A 22,977-nucleotide genomic window follows, 5' to 3' on the forward strand; every position below is an offset into this window, starting at 1 on the left:
CCAGGTGGTGTAAGGCAGATGGGGAATTGGGGTTGCTGTCAGTCCATAACTGCTCCTTTCTTCTACTCCTGCCTCCTCACACTTTTCCCTTTCTCCAGTGTGGATCCTTCCCCTGGGCTGCAATCTTTCAAGATACACCTGCTCCTCTACAGGCTCTCCTGGAAGATGTAGTTCCTTCAGTAAATATTCATGTGCTCCAGTGAGGTTCTTTCCATGGACTGCAGGGGAATCTCTGCTCTGGTGCCTAAAGCACCTCTTCCTTCTCTTTTTTTTCACTGACCCTGGTGTTTTTGCTGCTGTTTCTCATGCTCTTTCTGCTGCTAAAAATACAGTGTTTAGCAGTATCACCATCGTGGCTGAGGCGCTCAGCCCTGTTCTGCGGTGTGTCCATCGGGGCTGGATGGAAGCAGCTCTATCTGGCATAGGCAGTCCTGGCCTCTGCACACACAGGCCGCCATGCAGTCACCCAGTGCCAACACCTTGCCACCTTCACCAGCTGTTCCACTCTGAAAGCTTCTTTTCAGAGCACTTAGAAATGTGAGGAGAGACAGTGAGTGGTGAGAAGAGATGCTCCTGTTTAAATCTACCCTCACACTTGCAGACAGAGTCCTTGCCTGAAGGTGAAGTGCTGGAAATTGAAAGCAGCTTTATTTCCCTGGCTGGTTTGTTACTTCTAATGAGGCTCTTGCCTTCAGAAAAGTAGAACAGCTGCTCAAACCTGTAAAACCATTTTTCTGTTAGTGCTGTGAAGTACCAATGAACAGAGAAATCCTAGGACCTGAAAGTATGAATCAGTATTCTGATCTCCAGTGGGGTGCTGTTAGTATTTGAATTTTTTGTTCTCATTTTGTGCATTTTTTGTTGCTGTCCTCATCTGTTTCCTCCACCTTTTAGCAATGAAAGGATCTGCTATGTGGGAATTCACCTCTACATTAATGTTTAGGATACTACTAAGCTCACTAACACTTCCAATAATCTATTTTTCTGTGATCAAAACCAGCTTACCTACTTACTGCTCTGAAGCAATATTAGTGTCTCTTACACAAGCTCACCAATGCAGGGTAAGCGGTGGTGATAAAGAGCCTGCTTTTGCAGCTGACTGTATTTAATGTTATGCAAGAGTAAATTCTCATTTAAGTTGGGTGCACAGCTAACTGAATCACATGAAAGGCCTTTGCTTGCAGGGATTTTGTGCTTACGAAGGAGTAGATGTGAATGTTCCTTCTGTGGGATAACCTGCAGGGCAGCTGAGTATGTCTTTTTCACTATTCATTAGTTTAGAAGAGCTGATCTGGTTTCTGGCTGTGCTTTTCATGAATGTTGAAGTCTCACTAAGCAGTAGCAGTGCACAGGAGAGGAGTGTCAGGCAAGAGGTTTTGTGCAACAAGTGCTGATCCCTCACATCCGTTCAGTTCACTGCATGTCTCCACAGAGCCAGTACAGCTTATCCTCACTAATTATTGCACCTACCACAACACAGGTTGCAGCAAGAGCAGATCCTCAGTGAGTTGGTAAAGCTGGAAAGAAAAAGGCCTCTATATCAGTATGCTTATAGACCAAGTGAAACTGGCTAAAATGTTCTGCTGCTGAAGCTAAAGTAAGGAGGAGGAAGTTGTGAGATGCCAGCAGGTTGGCCCCAAGTTGGAAAGAATAACTATCTTCTGTGTTTGAAGGAATACTACATTTGACTGTTGGGTCTGGAGGGGGATCATACCAAATCCACATCCTTGTGTGCTGGTGTCAGCACAGGATAGCACAGGAACACCTGAGGCTATTCACCCTTAATGTCTTCTCTGGTGAGAAGCAAGGCACACTAGACCTGTAAACACAAGGTTTTCTCAGCATTGCTGAGGGAAGAGTGGTTTTTATCAGCTGCTGTCCTAGGATAGCATAAAGCAACCATCTTGAAACTGAAAGCATGCATTATTTGCTTGGGTGATGAAGTAGCTTGGACAGAAAGGGATGACTTCTGTGTACAAGCCTTCTAAATGTTTTTAGGGTGTAGCCAAGTTCTTGAATCCAGTTTTGAGGCTCATTAAGCTTTCAACTCAATACCATGCTCTTCTGAGCATATCTCTATGGGTAAGTACTGAGTTTGGTCATTTCTGAGGCTAAACCAGATGATAAGGTATATCCAAGAAAAGAATTTAAGAAAAAAAAGCTGTATGACTACACTGAACTTCTTTGCAGGAAGTAAAATCCTGCAGTCCTTGTATGTGTAAGCTCTGAATTCTTTGATAGGAGCAGACATCAAAGGGTTAGGAAAACTTACTAAGGAGTTGGGCCAGTTCAAAATAAGCTGCCTACTAGCTAGAGAGCTGAACATGTTCCACAGAGGAGAGTTGCCAGATACCTGATTGTTCAGCTGTGGAAAGGGAATTGTCACACTTTTCTGTTTGCCTGAGCAATGATGACCAAAGCTCATTCTTTACTATGAGTTTTTATGTTGCCATGCAGATACAACAGGAGCACTGCTGGAGGAGCACTCTCAGGGGCTTTGGTGGCAGAGAAACCTACTCCTACCTAACTGCCCACCTCACTTCAGAGGCAGAGTTCGCTTAAAGACCAGTAGTATTAGTAAATTCCATAGGCACAAGGTTTCAAAGGAATACAATACCAACATCCCGCTCTTGCAGTTAGCAATTTTGCCCTCTTCTACAATAGCTATTTGTTTATACTGATTTGTCATATTTTCCTTCTTAGTTTCAGTTGTGAGTTTTCTGGAGGTGGAAGTGCTTTGCTAAGGCTGTGTGCAGTGCATTGAAGCCAGGATTTTTCATGATGCATCATACAGTTATTAGTGTAAACAGCAGAATAATACTAATTATCAGGTGTAGTAAAGCCTCACAAATACAGGTCTTGCTGCCACTGTAAGCAAGTATGTAAAATACTTAAGTAGTTTGATGGGTCTGTATAATTCCAGGGATGTCTGTCACACCCATCAATGGCCAGGATCCAGTAAAAAGTGCTGAATTCAGTATTACAGAGGAACTGAGTAAGAAAAAAATGCAGTCTTCTGAAGGCCTTATTTCAATGGTCCTTTCCAATGAAAATCTTTTCATTGCCTGGAGGTTTTTTCCTCAGGCTGAGAATTGTCCTGGTCAGAGCATCTCGGTTCCAGTTTCCTGCCAGCATCTGCCTGAAGTCAGCTTAAGTGATGGACAGATGCTTGCTCAAGAGAGCCCAGGGAACAGGGAAAAATGCTTGTGAAGCATGTTTCAGTGTCAGCTTTTAGCTGGCGACATGATTTTATTCACGTGCCTGCCTTGTCCCAGCACTGTGTTGCTGATGCTGTGAACAGTGAAGTGTCTGGATGACCATGGAGCTGTTTGGACAGTTGCAAGAGTTGAGCTGGACTGATTTTTGACAGCTGCTCTGCTCCCACTGTCCCTATGTCACTTATCTGAAATTGTCTGACTGCTTTACTTCCCCAAGCGGCAGCAGCAGTTCCTCTTGGATTCCTTTCTCTGCTATTTTAGCCAAGGCATTTCCAGTTGTCCATAGAGGCAAAATGAAAGAGAGATAAATCCCCAATGTTACCAGCTCCTCTTCTCCTAGGCCGGCTTGTTTTATTCAGTTCCTAAACCATTTTAGTCTCTTTACAGCCCAGATGAATATCTTTATGATAAAAAAATAATGTAATAAAATACTTGGCTATTCCATAAGCTAAGGATGATACTAAGGGAGATGTTTGGAGAGGAAAAAAAAAGAAAGAGATAGAGAAGCAAGTCTATTGAGATGTTGTCAGCTTGAAGAGATGAAAAAGTGCTGGCAGGTCCTTGGGGAGGCCTGCCTACTGCCTTAGGTGACAACACCAAGAAGCATTTCCTCCAAGAAAGGGATCAGAGTGCCTTGCATAAATCAGCAGTAATGTGGTGCTGTGATCACTTCAAAGCAAGTCAGTGACTGCCAAAACACACTGTTGTGCATCGAGGAGCGTGATGTGGGAAAGGAGAATTTATGTGCCTCACCTGGGAGCCATTTCACTGCGCTCTCATCTCTGGCCAAGAGTTGCTGTGAATCAAGCTCCCCCTCCCTGAGTTCTCAGAAGGTGAAACTAAAAGCAGGAATGGTTTTACTGGAATAGGATATGATTTTAAGGCCTCCTACACATTTCATGGATGAGGCAAAAGAATGTGAGTATTACTCTATGTCATAGCACAGAGCAAATATCCATGCTTCTATAACAGAGGATTTCCTAAAAGCTGATTTGGACTGTAGTAACATCTAGCTGCAATTGCAATCTTCTTTCACAGGAAAATACTTTGGCACAGCAATTCCCTGGGTTAGCACAGCATTAACATGGCCAGCATGTTGTGCTGTGTCACACTAGAAAAAATATTTGTGGTCTATGACTGAAGCAGAGCCACAGGGCCATTTAGAAGTGTAACAAAAGATTGAGAAGTCACTGAAGAATAAAAATATGAAGGGATGAGATCATGTGTAATTAGATAAAAGTGTGGATAGCAAAATGCAATCCAGCTGAGGCTGAAACAGCCCTGAGGAAGGTGATGGTTCAAATGGAAGCACATCCCAGATAAAGACCAGCAGACTGAGCAGAGGAGCATCTCCAACCCTGAGAGACACAGCAGTGATGGAGACTGACTTTCTCAGAAAGCATGAAATGCACAGAGAAGGCTGAAGAGACCCTGTCTCTTCCCTATAGTGAAGAAAAATTGGATTATGTTTCATGTTTATATTAGTCAACATGTTAGCAGCACCACTCATCAACTGTCCCTCTGACCAAAGAGCTATGATTGTCCCAGCCTCCCCTCACAGTGCCTTCAAAGACCCCTGGCTCACTCTCCTTGCAGAATAGCCCTGCATCCACTGTAGGCCTCCTTCCATAGGTCCCAGCAGTCAGGCACAAGGCCAGTGCCTGAGCTGGACAGGCTGGATTCCCCTAACCCAAATCCCCAGGATTTCTGCATCTGTCAGGCTGATGGGAAAGCAGAAATAGCTACCAGCATATCCCACACACTTCCTATTTCAAAATTGCATTCTGGCTACTTAACACATGTACTTCCTTTTTCACACAGCAAATGTGCACAACTGCTGCTGCAGCAGGTGCTGGCTGCTGATGGACAAGATGTTTCCCTGTGTCAGTCTTCCAGTTACTCCAGCCAGGAGATGGGGAAATCCACAAACAGCCCATCTGCTGGATCCTGACTGGGCCTTTGATGCTGGGTCTCCATGGCAGTCTTGTCTCAGCACTGTCCTGCATGCTCACCAAAGAAACTCAATGACATTATTCCCATATTGTCACAGAAATTTTCCTTCTATTTTCATCTTTCCAGGCCTCCTTTCCACAGGGAAACTCTCCAGGCCATCCTACCCTATGTTTTCATCTCCAGGTTTCTGTGGACACCTCATTCACTCCTACATTTGAGGGGTTCCCAGCTCCCACAGCCATGCCTTTTCTCCCTAGCATTTTCTCCCTCTTCTTCTGGCATCTGCCACCTGTGCTTGTCTGGAGCCTTCAGCAGACCTTCCTTCTCACCTTGCCTACCAAGAAGGCACACCTTGGTCCCTGCAGCTCATTGCCTCCAGCTGCTGTCTCCTCTGGGCTCTCATCGCAGGCCCAAGTACTCTCCTGCTCTCTCTCCTTGTTCCACCTCCAGAGGAGCAGCCTGAAAAACTTGAAGAACCTGGAAGAACTCTGATTTTCCAGCACATATCACAATAATTAGCCTTTGACTGTTACTAAGAGCCTTCACTTTCTCCAGGACTGAAATCCACACTGCTCTCTTCTGGGTACATTTTCACCACTCATCCTTTCTTCCAGCTTGACCTGTCTGTGAAGCCTGAAACGCACGTCAGCAGCTAAACCATGACTGTTTCCCAATGATCCGTGCTCACCTACATAGCTTCCCAGTCAAAGAAATTCAGAATTCAAGCTTAGAGGGAAAAACTTCTTTCTAATGCTGTAAGATGGAGCTCACACTTTTTTTCCCACTTCATGTTGAGGACAGAGCACAAGCACATGCTTTTGTCTGAGTAAAAAAAAAAACTGTTTGTAAATCCTCAGACTTCATAATCCAGGAAATCACGAGTGCTCTAGATTTACAAATGATCTTTGCCACACCTCATGAAAAAATGACACTTCTTTTGTCTTCAAAGCTAGGCTATGATCACAGGTACCACAGTATCAGACTGTCCTCAGGGTGCTATTTTCCAAACCAATACATCCATAGATGTTGTCAGTCTTTTCTATGCACTGGATCTTACCAGGAAAACAAATACTGAAACCACGCTAGTGCCTAAGGGCAGATTTCTCAAACAAGGCCAGCCATCCACATTTGAGAGCAGATGGCATAAAACCTACCTGCTGGTCCTGTCCCTTTGCTGTGCTATAGCTCATTTCATGCACTGCTTATGCAGGGGCAGAGAGCAGCTGGTATTTACTGTTTGTTTGTCCTGTCCTGCCTGACCATGTGTGCAAAACCCTGTCCAAAGGAAAGATGGTGCATGGCTACACAGGACTTGTCTTCAGAGTTCTGCCTGAGTCAGAGGAAGGAAGAAGATGGAAGTTGCTGACACTGAATCATTTCTGATTTTACCCCAGTGAAATAAGAGATGACCTAGGATTTTCCTTATTTTTGCAAAAAAAAAAAAAAAAAGGTTTCCCCCTCCCTCCTCTCTGCTAATCAGGCATCAGAATAAAGCAAGGAGGGGGAGTGGATCAACCCCCCCGTGTTTGTACTGTGACATTTGACACCTGTGAGTCACAGAGTGAGAAAGAGGTCCCAGCATCATGCAGAAAGTCAGGGCTGAGGATCCCACTTGAGCAAGAGGCTCTGGTGTGGCACATCACCCTCTGTGTGGTTCTTCATGTACTGGGGCTGCAAGAAATAGTGGAATTTATACATCATCTTGAGCTTCTAGTTATGTGTGAGGGTTGTAGGTTGCTTGTAGAAGCCCCAGGTGGCCACTCTGGTATTTAATGGTCAGCTCTGTGCCTGCAGGTAGGCATGTCCTTGTGCCTGGTTCTGGACTCCTCAGCCATAGGCAGCTCTACACTGAAAAATAAGATATCACATAAATTTTATACCCTGTGCAATGCCCTAAGACTGTGTTCTATGCCAAGATGAGGGCCAAGAAAGGAGTGGTGTGTGTTTCATATGTTGATCAGCAAGATGTGCCTCGATCTCCAAAGGGATTTGGCACAGTTCACAGGCAGGAAGAATTAGGAAAGCAGTGACTTGTATCTGTTCACCTCCCTTGCCACCAGTGACAATCAATGAAGCAGAAACCTCAGCTTTCCTCTCATCATGACAGCTGGAAGATTCTTCCTCAGCTGGGCTCCAAAGGACACTATGGATGGTACAGGAGATGGGGCTCTTGCAGGTGGCAGAAACAGCCAAGTGAGCTGAGCTCAGTGAGAAGACAAAACAGGGAGCAGGTAAGAGTGAAAAGCAAACAGGCAGAACAGCAGGATCAAGTCTGTTGGGAGTTTTGTAAATGTGATGGGGCAACAGCCTGGTGCTGTTAAACACAGATGGTTGCAGTTTTTGCTGTTGTAAGCTCCACTTCATTCCCCCAACACAGACATCTTTCCTGTGCTTGCCTAACCCACAACTGGGCTGCAGCAAATGATTGTTTCCTGGTAGGAGGACACACTCCTGCATGCTCCAGCTGGTCCAGTGACCAGCCCTGTGTGTTGGCCTAGAAATCGGTCTGTATTTTACAGGTACAAAATGCCACAGGTGTAGCCACAACCAAGGAATGCAGTACACAGTCCTCAATCATTGGCTTTTCCTCTGAAAACTGTGGGAGAGGATGTGCTGCAGTTTTTAACTGTGGCCCAGATTTTCCCCACTGGCTGCTCAAAATCAGTGCATGAGTGTACATCCCTCACAGCTACCTTGCTCTCAACATGCAAAGGCAGGAGCTCTCGGGGTTTCTTGCTTCACCATCCTTTTTACCTGCACACTTAGAGCTCCTTTCAGCTGACCAGAGATGTGAATTGAGAAAGGATTTGCTGTAAAAAGCTTCCTTCCCCTCTTGCCTGCCTGTACAGGTATGTCTGCACACACCTGCTTTTGCACACACCTGCACACATGCATGCACACACAGAGACACATGTTTAAAGGAGCAGGGCCCAGTGCAATACAATCAAGAGATGCCAATTTTAGCTTTGACTAAATTACATCTTGTCTCAAATCAGGCCACATCTGAGAAGCATGAATGCTGTGTATTCATCACCCAGTAGTCAGCAATTTCTGCACTATCTAAACATGATGTGAAAGTCAGAAATATATTTTTAGTGATCTCCGGATAAAACAAAAAAGAAAAAACTTTTAACCTCACATAACCTTGGTCCTCTGCCTCCATAGTACACAATTTCAAAAATCTGAGTTAGTGGAAAGATCAAACTGAGGTCCCCAGCACAAACTGGCTGTAATTATAATCTTTTCCAATCTTCTGTTTGAGGTACTGTGTAAGCATGAGTTCTGTGTGTAGGCTATCACATACAAAATATGATGCCTATGGTGCAGCATGTGGGTCAGGTGCCTGAAGTTACACTGCAGTAAATGCTGCTAGTAAAATGCTCAAGTGTAATTTCAGGGGATGGATCTCATCTAACACCAGCTTTACATTTGAAGGTATAAATGGGGGTGTTGGGGAGTGGCCTGGATGAGGAGGAAGGCAAATGAGGGTTGAAGGCTTTCACAGAGGAGATGAGAGGAGCCTTAGTGGTGAGCTGAAGAGCTGTGTATTCCCGAGCAGCAGCAGCTTTGATCATGGCTTTCGTTCCACTCCACCACAGAAACTCCTGAAGGTGACTTGCTCCATATGCAGGGTAAGAGAGACTGTCTTACCGAGTCAAACAGCTCAAATCTCTCCGAACCTGCGATTCTATGTCTCCATCTCGTCTCACCATGCTATATAACGTAGTATAAAATTTAAAAATTTCAAACACCGAGTCCAGTCTCCTTGGGCATCGGGCCCTGCGGGGACAGGTGCCGCTAGAGGGGGCTGGCTGTACACAGCTGCCGTGCGTGCACCACCGGCCTGCGTGCGGGACAGGGCGCACGGACGGCGGGGACAGACGGACGGACAAACGAGGCCCCGCAAACACGCCGCGGGGCTGCAGTTTGTGTAGCTGAAGCCACACAAAGTGCAAATCCTGCCCAGACCCACGAGCAGAACCAGACTGCGAGCCTCAGCAGTGCTGTGCTGCTCTCTGCTCCTAAGGTGGGTGTGCGGAGCCGCTCCGGGCTGGAGAGGAGCGAGGGCTCATCCCGAGGAAGGGATGCCCGATGCCCTCCCTCCCAGCATCTCCAGCGGCGGCAGGACACAGCGGCACCGTGTGCCACAGCCAGCTTGGCACCCTCTCGCTTCTCCAAGCTTACCCACTTCTATTCCTATATTCCCTTAACTCCGTGCATTATTCACGGTTTGTGAAAGACACACTGAGTGCCAGCTCTCTGTGCTGCTGCCACGTTAGCAATGCAGAGTACATCCCTGCTGCCCTGGAGCCTGGCACAGAGGCTGGGAGTCTGGGCCAGAAATCCTGAATGCATTTGGAGCTCTTTCAGTCTGGAGACTCTTCCTATTAATTAATCCTGGAAAGCTTTAACAGCCATTCCTAAAATAAAAGAAGAAAATTTTTAAAGTTATCCCTAGAGCAGCTCAGTGTTAGCAAATGGGTTTTTTCCCTTTGGAAGACACAGGACTACTGTTCCTTAAAGGCATATCTGCTCAGGCAGGATCAGACACACTCCCTGTGCCTGGCACAGCCCAAACTGTCACTTAGAAGCCAGAGAGTATCTGAGAGAGTGCTGCACTTGAGAAACTCTTAGTACTACTATTGCTACTACCACTACTACTGCTACTACTACTACAGTAGCATGGAAGACAATGCAACTGCAGCTCACAGCTCCTTCTCTGCCAGCCAGCTCCAAGCCCAGAGCACAGAAGGTCACACATGTCAGTGTATATCTATGCCTTCATGCCCTTTGCAGAAGCACCTGCTGTGCTCTGTACTGTACTCTGCAGTGCAGAGTTCACTTTACTCACCATAAACAACAGGTGAGACAAAGCCAAAGGTCACTGTTAATTTTACTGGGCATCTTGCTAGTTTTTGGGTTATTTTGATTTTCAGCCACAGGTTCCTCAGCATGCACAAATCTTCTGGAATTACATAAATCCCAAAAAATTTTAAAGGAAAATAAAATTCTCTCTTATTTCTGTGCCACAGAGTTTTCCTTTGCTGTTCCTCTCAAAATCATGGAGTAGTTGTTCAGACTACCTGTTCCGTGGTAGGCATTAAAACTGCTGTGGAGTTTCAGTATTAGCCATTCCCCTCTGTATGTGAAAGCTTTAACACTTAGCCAATGGCAATCTTCTTGCAAGTGACACATTTCCCTGTTTTCTGCGTTTGAATAACCCTTATTATCATAATTCAGAATGTCTCTCTTCTCTGCAATGCCCATGAGTTTTATTAAAACTCTGAATTCCCTCTTGCAGTTCTCTTTCTGCTACATCATTTTCTGCTTCTGCATTTAAATGTCTCCAGTTTCACTCCCAGTCCTCACTGCTGTCCACCCCTATTTCCCTATTTCTGGCAGCGTGTGGCTGGGTACTTGTAACTGAGATTAATGACTCCAGTGAAAATCCCAGCAGAAACAAGAAGTTGAGGTTTTTACTATGATTAGTCCAGCAAGTGGAGAAAGAGTCACACAATTCTTTCCATTCTTCAGCTCCACAGAAACAAGATTTTGGGTGTGTTAACAGAGTGAAGCCTCATTGTGTCCTTGGCTTGGCCTTTGTCCACAGGCACCTAAATTCTCCTTGCAGCTCCTCAATGCACTTGCAGCCTCCCTGCTGCACACACAGGTGGGTGACTGATCTGTGGGAACCACACAAGGACAACACTGAGGTGGAGGAGGAGGAGGAGGGGAGAAGGGAAACTGAATCTGCACAGCTGAGCAGAGGTTGGAGCACTCACCAGGAAGGAAAAGCATTCCTTCTTTGGCTGAGGCCGAGGTGCTTCCACTCCCTGTGACCCTACTGGAGCAGAGCTCACCAGCCACAGGTCAGTGAGGATAAAGTGATACATGCTGGAAAGCAGAAAGGGTGCTGGGGAGAGAAATGGGGGCTACTAGGCTGTTGAGTTTGTGACGTCCCCAGGATGAGGTGAGAGATGAGGAATCTGACTCCATGTTCTCAGAGGGCTGATTTTTATTTTATTATATTATATTAAAGAATACTATACTAAAACTATGCTAAAGAAAGAGAAAGGATACTGACAGAAGGCTTAACGAGAATGATAATAAAAACTCGTGACTGACTCCTCAGAGTCCGACACAGCTGACAGTGATTGGTCATTAAGTAAAAACAATTCACAGGGAAGCAAACAAACATTAACAGTTGGTAAACAATGTCCAAACCACATTCCAAAGCAGCAAACACAGGAGAAGCGAATCAGATAATTATTATTCACCTTTTTCTCTGAGGCTTCTCAGCTTCTCAGGAGAAGAAATCCTGGCCAAGGGATTTTTCAGAAAATATGACAGTGACTCTAGGCTACACAGCCATCATCAGGCCTGCAAGATTTGTGGGGCCAGAGAGAGAGGTCAGCAGAAGGCACCCGCTTTTGTGGCCCAATTCTTAGACAAGCAGGAGGCACATATGTAGGGCTCTGCCCTTGATGCAATTTATCCAGCAACTCTTTTGGGATAAATACTGTGTTATTTAATTACTGATGAAACTGATCTAGCGACTATTTTGGGATAAATACTGTGTTCCCATCACTGGGACAGGGAATTACATCTGTGCATAGGAGCACTTGGATACAAAGAAGACCTGTGACACCAGTTTTTCATCTCTCCCTTAGCATTTCCCTCTTCTGTCTCAGAGTCCCACCTGCATTTATAATGCTGTGTATCCAGCATCTGTGAAAAGCCATTTCCAGACTTTCCAGCCTCAAGTCAAACAATACTGACTGTTGAGACAATTTACATTATTGACAATCAAGATGCATAACAAAACCAAGGCACTTCCAGCTGAAGGTTATGAAAACACCAGGTTTGACAAGTCCCATAGGGCCATTCTGGGAAATCCCTTTCTCCTGTTCAGTCCAGGTTGTAGCTGCAGGTGTTCCACAGCCAGAGAAGACTCAGGCACTGGATTCAGTGCATCAGGGCCCAAAGTCTGTTACAGACCTATGGTATAAATTCTTCGAATCAGTAAATGTTTGCCTTGGAATAGGCAAAAGTACAATGTTTGTTACAGAAATCAGAACAAACCCCTTCAACTGTAGTGAAATAATGCTGGGTTTTGAAATTTAACCAAACATATGAAAATCTGTCACACTTAATAATAATGTCTTGTTAAGTGCATTGTAATAAAATCAGAGGGTTTTGATTTTTTAAAATTAAAAAATCATTAGAGTTTCATTATGTTTGTGTGTTGTTTCATTGGTACAGATACCATGTAGGAAACAACAGGGAGAACCAATAAACCTTTACTGAGCAGTACAGTAGCAGATCAGAAGCTGGAGCTCTGATCCCTGTTCTGTTGCAGGCCATCTTCATCATCAAGGCACTTAGGCAAAGTGCTTTTGTTTGTTTGAGGTCTTAGAATGTAGAAAAACATCAGACATTTTGGATTTGGGGACTGCAACTCATGAAAAATTCAGGTTTTCTTCCTATAATAAACCAAATGTATTTACTAGAAATGCCAAGATTTATTTACAAGGCCTTCTAAAGTTTGCAAAAATGTTGCAGTTTTGACAAATACATCCTATGTGTAATTTGTGGTGCAGGAATAAAGTAATCAGTTTGTTTTGTTATGGAGGTGTTGTTTTTTTTTTTAAATTTTCTTGGTATTGTTGTTGGTTTGGAGTTTTTTGTTTGTTTTTGTTCTTGTTGTTTTGTTCTTTTTTTGTACAAGCCTTATGATGTAAAATGACATAGTGCTAGTAGAAAAAAATCTGATCCCTCTCCAAGTATCACTGAAGGAAACACAGGGTCAGCATATAACTTCATTGATTTTACATAGGGCTGAGTCTGCCTTTCCCTTTGATTCAACTATAAATACACTGATAAAAAGAGACCTTTCAGAGTGGAAAGCACTGATACCATCACTGCTCCAGCTGAGTCCCAGGTTGTACAACAGAATAACATGAGATCTTGTATTTTTAAACTATTCCATTCACAGTTCCTCTGCTGCAATCCAGATCACTTTTCACAAGGTACAGGAGACAAGACAGTCTGAGATGTGAGGTTCCTGTAGTACGATGATGAGCAAGCATGGAAACAAAAGGGAAGTCTTCCAAATCTAAGCATGTTCCTGAAACGATGAGCCAAAGTCCTTTGCCATTCCAAGGTCCACTGCAGCAATCACAGACAGTGAAACTCTGCTGGAGAAGAAACTGGGTCAAAACCTTGGCATCATCCTTCTACAATTATGTACACACACCCACAGCAGCTCAACCTCCTCACTCATAAATGCAGATTAAAGAAATCATCTGGCCTCCAAATGGCTGTGGTTCATCACTAGAGAAGGTGCTCAAACTTCCCAGCTCCACTTCAGCATGGGCCCACACCACTGCAGAGGAGTAATTACTGTGGCCTTAATGCACAGTCTGCAGGCTCCCGTGGGGAAGGAGGCAGGCATGCCAAAAACAGAAAGATGTGCTCTACAGTGTTGTGAGGTGAGAGGGGAGAAAATGATTCTGCAGTTCCCAGAAATGGAGCTGACATAATTTTGTCTCAGCTGTGAGCTTCAGGTCCGTCCCCCCTCTGAGCAGACTGCTTGGCACACGGCCACAACGTGAAGCTGCAAGGCACATTTGTCTGGAGGACAGGTGGCAGTGTAAATTCCTAGGTAACCTCAGACACACAGAAATATTTGCATGCCTGATAAATCTCCCTTAAAAGTGATTTCACGTTCATTCAGTACACTTGATCTCTGGATTTGAGCAAACCATGACATGCCCCATACATCATACCCCTGATCAACATTAATTTCATGTGAAAGAGTGGACCACCTATGAACTTCCACTCTCCTAGTACTTGTACACTTACTGATTGGGGGTCATCTCTGCATATTTCTTATTCATAATACTCCTTAGGGGAGGCAAGAAAATGGGACGTATTTCTGTATTGCTCATTCAATTTTTTTTTCGTTTTCTGTCTTTAATTTGTAGGCATTTTTCCTTTGGGTACTTTCTGGAGAAGCAAATGGCAGCCACATGACCAAGCATCTTGGAATATTCTGAATATTATTATTCCAGAACAAGAGTGCAAAAAGTAATTTTTTATTTGGAGGAATTTTAGTGTAAGATCAAAAATCCCAGGTAGCAAAACAGAGAGCTGGTTCTCTTCAGTGTTCAAACACTTGATTTTTAGGTAACTTGAGGGATCACTAGGCATTTATAGGCTCTTCACACCATATCCAACCTTGACCACATTATTGTTCTCCTAATTCCTATTTGGTGAATCAATAAATCAAGCTAGTATGTACATTAAAAATGCTATGTGTTTCTCATAGTACACTTTACATTCTAGACACAATTGTATGTACAGTACTTTTCTAATGACACTTTTAAGTACCTGGATTACCTGGAAAAACAGGAATGTGAGCATCTGAATGTATTAGACATGTATATACAGATAACATCAACATTAAGGTCAGCAAAGGACAAGTTTCATATTAATATTTTTTTTTCCTACAGATTCTATTGGGTGGGTCTCCATTTCAACTTTTATCTCACCAACACTTCACACTGCTTGAAAACAACCATATATGGTTTAGAAATACATCTTCTCTTTCCTTGTCATATAAAGCAACAGTATGTAAATGTGTATGGTCAGTTAAGAGAATGGTCATATTTTGCACAGGAATATTTGACTTATGGCTATCATCAAGGTTCTTGCAAATAGTGGCTGTTTCTGGTATGCAGTTATCATCTACTGGTTTTGTTTCAATGAGACTTTCCCATAGGACAGGAGTAAGAAGAGGGAGAAGGGAGCAGTGAATCTTTCCAATGTATTCATTCAGTGGCATAATTAATTTCCAGATATGGTCCAGAGCATTATGATGTACAGATCTATTTTCATTTTCTTTTATTTAGGTACCTGAGGTTCTTGATGTTATCAGGAATAAAGTTAATATCATTATAGGCAACATCCAAATACTAAAGATCTTCCAATAAAAACAGCCTACAAGGAAATAAAATAGAAAGATGAATTAGAAATTAAAAATAGAAATTACAGAGAACCATGGAGTCAGAAAAATATAGGCTGAAGGGGACCTCTGAAGTCATCCAGTCCTCTGCTCTACAAAAGCAGAAGTGAAACTTTTCAAAAGAGAAGTCTGGCTGCTAGTAATACCTTCATTTAAGTCACTTATCTGACATTTTGTGGCCTCATGTAATTGGCTGCATACACATGATGAGTCAGAAAAGTAGGGAGGGTGAGGATCACATTTTTAAAAAGTTTGGGAAAATACTAGATTATTTCTTTAGGTCAAGAGTCCTGTGCTCCTGAGGGAGATATATGAAGGTCTAAACTGCTCTGAGTAGGGCTTGGCCAGAGCTCCATTCCAGCCTGCATCTACAACTCTCTTGTCCAAAAACAGTCTTTGCCCAGGCAAAAGCTTTATATCTAAGTATATAACTGAACTGGGAAATTTCAGCTTTACGTCCCTTCAGTGAAGTTATGGAAAACAAGCAGCACGGACCTGTATAGGAAAGAAGAGTAAGTTACTGGCAGACAAAGGTAACTATTAAAGGGGTGGAGTCTGGAAGGTGAAACAGAAAGTAGGCCCAAAAGAGACATATATATTGAATCAGCTTCGTAAAGTAACACTCTCCCATGTTGTTCAGCTCTGCTAGAATTCCCTCTGCAACCTTCCTAAGGCATACTGGGTATATTCACTCAAGAAGCCTAGTCAGGTTCTGCACTATACTCATCCTCTAGAGAAGATCCAAACCATTCAAACATGCAATCCAAAACATCTCCAGAAACCAGGCAGAGAAACTCTTTTGCTCTTTTATAAAATTCTTTCTTTCATTTCTAACCTAGGAAGCTTTATACAAACTCCAATAGGAGAACACCAATTCTGCATTCTTATTATTGTTACATACACTGTCTCAAACTACATGGGGCCTGAGATAATATTTAACTCTTGCCTTATATAATTTCAAACACACTTTAATATATAATCTGCCATCCAGTTCCATATAAACCAGAACTTAATAATTTTCACAACAGATACACACTAAAGTGTATCTATGCTATGTACACTACCTATTAATCCCTGTAATATTATCAAATATGAATCCAATAAATATTACAATATTAAGGGTTATAATAAATACATAGATGAGTGTAAATAATGAAGAGGACTATCATGAAAGAGAAGTTACATACTGCATTGGAATTCAGAATTTTCTTAGATCCCTGGCATCTGCTTTGCAAGGAAAACAATCCTTCAGTGCTGAAGATTTCCCAGGGTAGTAACTATAACAATAGTCAAAGTAAGAAAGCATTGTCTGTATTTTGTTAAAACTAAAAACCCAAATGAAAATCCTTTTATGTGTAAACAAAAATCTGCAACGTGATTGTAAAGATGAAAAACATTTCCAGCAAAAATGAAAATCCAATTCAGACATTCTCACAGGTAGCTGTGAAACATTCAAGACATGCAGTATGAACAAGACAGTCTGAGGAAAAACTTATGTGTAGATTCCTAGTGGAAGTTTTGTGTTGCTTCTTGTAGCAGAAAACTGTTTTTAGCCTTCAGGGTATATTCCTTAAAGATGCATTGCTCATGTTGCTGTGTTCAAGAGTCAGTAGCAGCTTTTATTTAAAGTATATTTTGGAATTGTAACCTCATTGACAGTAAAGTGATCTTGTATTTCTTACCCTACCACTGCATGAAAATGAAATTATTTAAAACTAAATATTAGTGATTTAAAACTTAGTCTTAGAGTAGCTGTGCAAATAACTGATTAGCATGGGGTTTTTTTCTGTAGTACCCTTGCCTTAAATTTTCTATTGTTTATTTCTTCTTTCTTTTGTCCACCCCCTTCTGCCATTTCCTCTGTAGCTTTACTGTGTCTCATGCTCTTTCAGATGCATCCTGAATAATTTTCATGGCACTTGCTCAGCGTTTCACCTATTGTGAAATTGTAATTCAACCCAAGTTATGTCAGCACCATTCAAAGTAGTTGGTTTGGCATTTTGCTGCCTGAGTAGACAGGAAGGCTTGCAGCTATGCCTGGAAAATACCAACATCCAGGATTGTTATTCTTATGAACTAGATCTGGGAAGTATCCATCATCTTTCTGCTCTGTTGGAAACTTGCTTTGGAGGAATCAAACCTCTTATTAATTCATGCAAACCTGTAGTTTTGGGCTGCAAGTGTATTTGCCCATGGATATTATCTTGGCTAAGTAGATATAGGCTTATCTCTGTTGGAAGCACATAAGGCAAGAACAAATGTGGTCAAACAGGCTGTGCATTGCCAGGGACCAGCTGGGTCTGAAGAAGGGTCCCTTGAGCTGGATTTGCACTTGACCATGGTAAATCTGATGAACAGTCTGGGTTGCATTGTTGCATTGGACTTTGAAGGGACTAAATGCTCATTGCTGAGGTGAGTGTCTGTTTGCCTGACTAACCCTTGAGCACTGCCAGACCCTTCTTTTCCATTTTCATGATTTGCACTCTTTACTGCTCTAGATGAATATTTGTCCAAAAAGCCTTCCTGCTGAAGACAAGAGAAGAGAGGCATTTACAATGAGGGATAATCTGGCCTCCTTTGTGATGAAAAGGTCATGTGACAAATTCTCCATGCCCTATATGCATTTTTCTTGTTCAGAGAAAATTCACCAACAACTGAGACCAAGCATCTCAGTGCTGGCAATCACAAAATGTGTTAGGTTTTTTTTCAATACAAGTGCAGTTCTCCTGCACACTGTTCTGATTGATGTGCTGTATCCAGTAGAAGAGTTAGCTCAGAAGCAGGACAGAAAGGACAGGTTTTCAGAGGTACCTTGTGAGCTTAATGAAGAATGAATGAGCAGTGTTTGTTCTCCTGTGTGTGAAATATGGCCACTTGTATCACTGACAAGTCCCTATTTAGGGATCCTGAATCTACTTGCAAGGTGCCATGTGCCAGTGCAATGAGATCTTTCACCTGAGAAGTAGATGGGGCTCCTTGGGTGAGTGTTCCCTCCCCTTATGCTCCACAGTGTTCTGTGTATCACCTAAGCCTCATCCTACTTGGATCTCCTAATCCTACTGAATGGGAAAGGCAAATCAGGCAAATATTATATGAAAAAAAGCACCATGGAAGGGCCATGTTTGAAGTGTGATGGCAGAAGTGAGGTCAATCGTGGTCAAGGAACAGGAAATTGTGAAAGGAACAAAGGAATAATCTTCTAGAAATTGTCTCAACAGTGTCTGCAGGGTGGGACACTTCACAGAACTTCAGCCACAGCCAGATTCACAGAATTTCCTGTGCTTTTTATAGGTATTGTTTGCATGTTTGTGGTCATGAGGTGGATGATGCCTTAAATAGTCAGACATGACTTAAGTCTATGAAGAACTGATGAAGTTGGTTGAGACAAACTTGAGCTGAGCCTCTTGCTTACCTAGAGCCTGGCTCAAGCAAGGGCTGACAATGAAACCATGCCTGCCTGGAGTGACCTCTGACTGAGATCACACAGCCTCTACAGCTGCCTCAGCAGGCAGAGGATCATCAAAGTGTTCTTTCTGCCTCTGGTGGCAACTACAAATTCTGGCAGGAAGTAACAAACATCCTCATAAAGTTCTATTTGCATACAAACTTCTGCTCCCATAAGAATGCAAATGAAGAGAAGAGTGACCATATATTTGAGACCACAGTCACCAAAACCCCACCTATAACATGTGATTCTTCCACCTAATTGGGAAGGGCCAAAAGTTATAGTATAGGCAAGAGGACTTCCAGGACCAGAAAAAAAAGAAAAAAAAATATGGGGGGCGGGGGCAAAAACCTCTGCCTGCTTCAGATTGGTCAAGACTGTGTCTCTCCTCTGCCCCTGAAGGGATGCTTAGGTGAGCTTTGCACCTTCCACTACATTGGAGTGGATATATTATACAGGAATTATATATATATGTCACTGACAGATCTGTTACTGTGCCTTGGGTGGCAACATCCACTGACACTCTGTGGTTAGTGCATTTATCCCTGGCAATTCTGTACCTGCTTTGCTGTTACTCCAATAAACTGCACTGGTTTTGAAGCTGGGCTGTACAAGTTCTTACTGAATTTGATGAGGTTATAATCAGAAATTAAATTGGCTATAATCAGAAATTAAACCCAGTCACACCCAGCCCCTCTGATCTCTGGGGACCAGCTGGAGTGCAAGAGGCATAATTTTCTGCTAAACTTCTATATTCTTAATGCAGCAGTGGGCACTGAGCCCTGGTGTCCCGCACCACTGGGGGGGTTGACCCTGGCTGGACACCAAGTACCCACCAAAGCCAGTCTGTCATTCCCCTCAGCTGGGCAGGGGGGAGAAAATATAACAAAAGGCTTGTGGGTCAAGGTAAGGACAGGGAGACATGGCTCACCAGCTACCATCACTGGGAAAATTTGACTTGGGGAAATGAACTGAACTTATTACCCACTGAACCAGGGCAGAGTAATAAGAAAAATCCAAAAATCTTAAAGCATCTTCTCCCCATCCCTCCCTTCTTCCTGGGCTGAACTTCACTCCTGATTTTTCTACCTTCTTCCCCTTAGTGGTGCAGGAAGACAGGGAATGGGGGCTGTGGTCAGGAGCTACCACAATCACTGAAGGGCTTGGCCTTGGCCAGCAGTGGGTGCATCCTGGAGCTGGCTGGCATTGGATCTGTCAGACATGGGAGAAGCTTCTGGCAGCTTCTCATGTATGATACCCCTTTAGCCCCCCTCACTACAAAAACTGTGCCATGGATGCCAAATGAAAACACTGAATCAAAAGTTCATTTTATACACCTCTCACTGGAACTGGGCTCAGGGCTGTTCCACCAGGGCTATCTCCAAAGACTTCATTTTAGAGGACCATTGGGTCCTGAGCTACTCCCTGGTTTCTGAACAGCACTGCAGACAGCAGCCATTTAATTGTGAACATTTTTATTGACAAAGAAATACTTAGTAAATTATCCTTCACTCAGTCTCTTTAGCTCCACGGTGTTGATGCTCTGTTCCCTTAATGAGGGATGCTCATTTCTTGGGACCTGCTGAGAGAGAGGTCTTTACACATCTCTGCCACAGCTTAGCTCTCAAAGAAAGCTGGGACCATTGGCTTATCTCCCTGACTTTTCTGCCCTCAGCTTCAGTGTCTGATGGCTTCCAGCTCTCAGGTGGGCACAGCCCACCCTCCATGACATTTCTGCTGCCTTTTTAATCAACAACTTCATTTTGTTACAGCCCCACTTTCTACACTTCTCTGTGAGGGAAAAGATAGTGACAACACAAAATATTGTCTTTTTTCCAGCCCAGGGCTTCTGCTCTTCAATCTCAGTCTCACACTTGGTGAAGCACAAAACAATTCCATCCACCAAGATGATGGAAGTACCATTGCTGAGAGTTGCTTGCTGATCAATGAGCATGCTGTTGCATAAATATCTTTCAAGTGTGATAGTTCCATTTGGAGAAATGATCCTTGAACAAACTTTACTGTGAGCTCTTAGATTCCTGTCATGTTTACTATATAAATACACAATCTATAAATAGCATTCATCAGTAATATGTACTACTAGAATGACAGCCAGCACAGCAGAACTTTGATTCCAGATAAAAGGTTTTTCTATTATTTTTTAATTGGCTTAAATCATTGAATCACAGTTCTGGTAGTGAGCCAGAAATATTTAAATCTGTTTGGGCAGCACTAGACTGGAGCTGTATTATACCTAAACAGATTTTACCTGACTTTCATAATAATATTCATCAGGGCTTAATAATATCAAGGGATATTATATTATCTGACTTTTCATCCTTACTTCTTTAACTGAGTATTCTTTACTGTTTTTCATACTGTTAAAAAGGTATTACTTTTAATATATAACTGTCACTCCTTTTAATTTAATATTACATAATGAGGATAAGTACAGTATGACAGTATTATAACAAAATGAATATTCAAATTACTTACCATTTCTCTCAGACATCATAAAAACCCTTTTGATGTATTTTATTTCTCTTTTCCTGCTTCATTGACTGTGTGAAGCTTGAGGAGTTTTAGCTATTTGGATACTCCTACCAGATTACAGAAGCTGGATGGAAAAAACCCCAAACTTGATTTGGTCTCTTTATCTCAGTCATAGGGACATCATTGTTTTTCCATGCCACAACTTATTCTACTGAGCTAATCCATAAAAAAACACTGTAAAATTTCTGCATTCTATTTTTTTACAGCAGCTCCTGGGACCTGAAGTTGTTGACAGAAGTCAGTGAACCTGCACAGACGCCAGGGTTTTTCTCCACAGATCTGTTTTCAGGAGTGGTGCCTAGTTTCCATCTCATTCATATATTACTTAGGTTAAAAATGTTATAATTAGAGATCATGTTATTGTTTTTCACATTTATTTTTAAAGGTTGTTCCTTAAGTATTTAATCAATAGCTACTTTATATAAACTGGAAAGAGCTTTTCATTCACATATATAAGCAGCACACAAAATGCCTGGCTATTTCTAAAGCATACTGCACAGAAAGTTCTTTGTTTTAATTAGAAATCCCTGATTCCTGTAAAATAATATAAGTCAAGATACTTCTTTTCACAGGATTGCATATTCTGAGAAGAGCATGCCCACCCTCCAAAATGTCATTTTTTCCATTTTTTCTGAATCCAAGCTGTATCTCACCTCCCCTATGGTCCGACTCCATGTGATCCAATTTTATTTTTCTTGACACCAGCAGTTTTTCCTGCTATGTCTCATATTTTCTGATGAGCTAAGGGGAATGCCTCTATTATCCAGTGGGTAGCATTCAAATCTGATAGGTGGAAGGCTCAGCTCCCAGGACCTGCCAAGAGGGCTCTTCCCCAGTTTACATGAGGAGCCTCCCAAAGAGCTGCAGGTCATATGGGTCATACTGCACTCTCCTTCACGCTGCTTTGCACTAGGGGCTGAGCTGCCAATCCATCTTCTCCTGTGTTAACTTTAGAGAGCACATGGCATTTGTAACTATGAGCCACAGGAACTGTCTGCACAGTTTACCTTGGTCAGCATTCTCCCTAGGTGCAGACAGTTTAGACAGCAGCTTAGGAGGCAGAGGTCTATGGAGCAGCTTTGGCTGCTCAACCATTTCCTGCTTGGCCTTTGTTCCTGACAGATGAATGAAGATATTTCAAAAATCAGAACAAATCTCATAACACAAAACAAAAGAAACAATCACCTCTAGTTTAAGGTGCTGAGCTATGAATGTCTGCTAAGATAAAGCCGGTGATAAAAGATGAGAAGTGGCCAAAAAGGGCATTTGTTCTCTTAGTGATAGACTTAGCAGTTTTTCTAGTTGTCATTAGTGTTTCAGGAAATAAATCAGGGACACTAATTAAAAAAACCCCAAAAACCCAAACCTGTCCTACTGACACCAAATGCTTGTATTAAAGAATGTTATTCAGCACTTAGGGTGATCCTGTGCAGGGCCATGAGTTGGACTTTGATGATCCATGTATGTCCCTTGCAACTCAGGACATTCTATAATTCTATGATTTATAATTCTATAGTTCTATGACCTCTGTCACAAAAGGTGAGGAGGCAATTCGAGTTTTTAATCTCTGAGCCAAAGGAGGAACAGTAAAATAGAGAAATGCCCCATGACAGACATTGCAAAAGCTCCCAGAAAAAGTTTTCTGCTGGATAAACAGATTTTATAAGAGCAACTATTAACCCTGGGAAATGGCCGAATCTGCAAGTAGTAATTTTACGCTTCTTTTTAGTTTCCTATTAGTTTATGAATGCATACAATGACACTAATTTCAATCAAAGAAT

The sequence above is a fragment of the Zonotrichia albicollis genome, chromosome 2, assembly GCF_047830755.1.
Source record: "Zonotrichia albicollis isolate bZonAlb1 chromosome 2, bZonAlb1.hap1, whole genome shotgun sequence".
In the NCBI taxonomy this organism is placed as follows: Eukaryota; Metazoa; Chordata; class Aves; order Passeriformes; family Passerellidae; genus Zonotrichia; species Zonotrichia albicollis.